The following is a 2,500-nucleotide window of genomic DNA, read 5'->3' as shown; positions in this document are numbered from 1 at the left end:
GATTGCTTTTTTAAAGAGAATTGAAGTCTTGTAGAGACTTTGTGGAATAATGTTGGTTCTGAGGCAGTCCTTGTAATTATTTTTAGCTATCACTTTGTGAAACTTCGTTATAACTCTCACAGAATGTCCCTGGGGGGGAGAAATTTTTTATTTTTTAATATTGAAGATGCTGTAACCTCTAATGGATGCATGTTCCATCATATGTTACATACAATCAGTAAGTCATCCCAGTAATCTTTAATTCCTTGTCAAGGTATAATGATTTTGTCTGCCTAACCTGATAGCAAACATGGCCATAAAGACAGTAAACAGCTCAAGTATGGAAATATACGCTATGGTTTCTCTCTGTGTTGCTTGTCAGTTCAAAGATTTAGTATTTGTTTTAATTGGAATGAAATATACTCTTGTTTATACAATTGTGATCAGAGGGCTGATGTCATTGTTTAGTACGGATTAATACTGAAGTTATGTAAGGAGACTGGTAACTATGAATGTGCAGTTTATTTTAAAATGTTGATTAAGTAACAGAAAAGATGTTATGACACTTATTACTGTGCTTTTTAAAAAAAAATGTTGGTTATGTGAGGTAAGGTTTAAAAATCTAGCTTCATTTTGCTAAATCTTTTACGTCTGGATACTGCAACAGCAAGACTGTTCAGTGCAGAGTTATGGGAAGAAGGGGAAGGGTGAGATGCTATGCTGCAGAACCCATTTTGTATCTGCCTATAATTATTTAATGCTTGTAAATGCCATCCTGGTTCCAGTATAGTGTGCATGCCCATGACTGTTCTGGCAACTGTTTTTTGTGTGTGCTGGACATTGATGCTGTGGTTTACCGTGGTGTACTTGCAGTATGGGTAGAGCTTGCTTCAAGCAACAAAGGTTAAATGGAAAACCACAGATAGGGCTAGAATAGTTTTAGGCAATCGCATCTGGTTCCCTTTGCTGTATTAACTCTTTTTATCAGTTAGTTTTACCCGCTAAGGCGGTTTCACTCTGACAGATACTTTCATGGTTCTGGGTAGGGTAGAGTTACTTCACATGCATTCACATTCTGGAAAACAAAATAGAACAAAACTCTGTGTTTTCCTCTGCAAAGGTCCGAAAAGCTTACTGTGTGTGTGTGTGTTGGTGCCAAGCGGGTGTGTGTCTTCATGCTTGCATGTGTGTTTATGCGTGACTGAAATAGTCTCATGACTGCAGTTGCTGAGTGGATACATGTAAAAATGCTTTATATCAGCATTGTTTATCCTTTTGTGTCAGAGTTGAGAGATACCAGTATGAAGACATTTATACCAGTCCTCTAGAGATGGAAGGGGCTGGGATTTTCTTCCTGGTGTAACTATCCTTGTGCAACTTTTTATCTGTAGATAAGGCCTTAGGAGGAGAATGCATTAGACGTGTAGGTTTTCTTCAGGATGCATATGCTGCTTGTGCAGATTTGCCAAATGGGAAGGTAAACATGCTTGTCTCTGGACTAATTAGAGAATTATTAGGTTTTCATGCTCTTTGTGATCGGATTATTTAAAAAGGTTTTTAAATTGCATGTGTGCCATAAGCATAATTAACCTGGATCTCATCAATGATTAAAATTACACACCAAGCTTTGTGACGTTTGATTCGGGAGCAATTAGGCTGTCATTTTAGCCATCTCAGATACCAAAACTAATTTTGATTCATTTTCATTCTATGCAAATCTTCTGATGTATCTTAAACTGATCACTTCCTCTCTCTGATTTAGCTGACAAGATTAGATTTGATTACACTTAAAAAAAATTAAGCAGCTATCCTTCATACTTAATGTCTCAGTGACCTTCACTGAAGCCTTTCCTAGACAAGGATTTTTTTTTTTTTTTTTTTTTAATCTCAAAATCACACTGACTGATTTTATGCAGGGATATAGCATCTGGCTATTATGTACATACATATATATTGTCTAGCAATGCAAAATTTTTAGATTAGATTTCATTTTCTTCCAAATGAGAAAACAGAAAAATATTAATGCTTCATATATCTAAAACAATAGTTTTCAGGATGCAATCAAACTTTTATACTTAATTGAAAACTTATCTGATAAATCGGCCACTGCTTTCATGTAAAATTAATGAGTTCTATCACTCTGACTTATGACTGGAGTGAAGATTGCTTACCTCCTGCACAAAAGCAAGGCAGAGTCTATATCATAGGCTGAAAATAAACACTAAAGTTTCAGAGTACTCAGCTGTTGTGTACAGTGCCATCATTCTGCAAACTGAGAGATCTGCAAGGACTCGGAGTAGCTTAGGCTGTAATCAGGCTACTATTACAGGGGCTGGAGCCTTGCAGGCTCACAAAAAAACCAATGTGTGCCCAACTTTCCTCTGGTGCTTTTACCCTGCTGCCAGACACTGATATGGCTTTTATAGAGTGCATCTTGTTCTCAACAAAGGGAGTTTATGGTCTAAGATGCCTGCCTGCAAGAAATGATTGAAGGATTTTCATCAGTAGTGCTTGCCTATGA

The 2,500-nt window shown here is 36.9% G+C and overlaps 1 protein-coding gene across 5 annotated transcripts in view; it reads left to right on the top strand.

The window, feature by feature from the left end:
* The window catches only part of ZFHX4 (zinc finger homeobox 4), a 156,837-nt gene that overhangs the window by 25,895 nt on the left and 128,442 nt on the right, over positions 1-2,500 (top strand). The window lies entirely within an intron of this gene.

The sequence above is a fragment of the Patagioenas fasciata genome, chromosome 2 (genome assembly GCF_037038585.1).
Source record: "Patagioenas fasciata isolate bPatFas1 chromosome 2, bPatFas1.hap1, whole genome shotgun sequence".
In the NCBI taxonomy this organism is placed as follows: Eukaryota; Metazoa; Chordata; class Aves; order Columbiformes; family Columbidae; genus Patagioenas; species Patagioenas fasciata.
The sequence above is the reverse complement of the archived record's forward strand: the minus strand, read 5'-3'. Positions and strand labels throughout refer to the sequence as shown.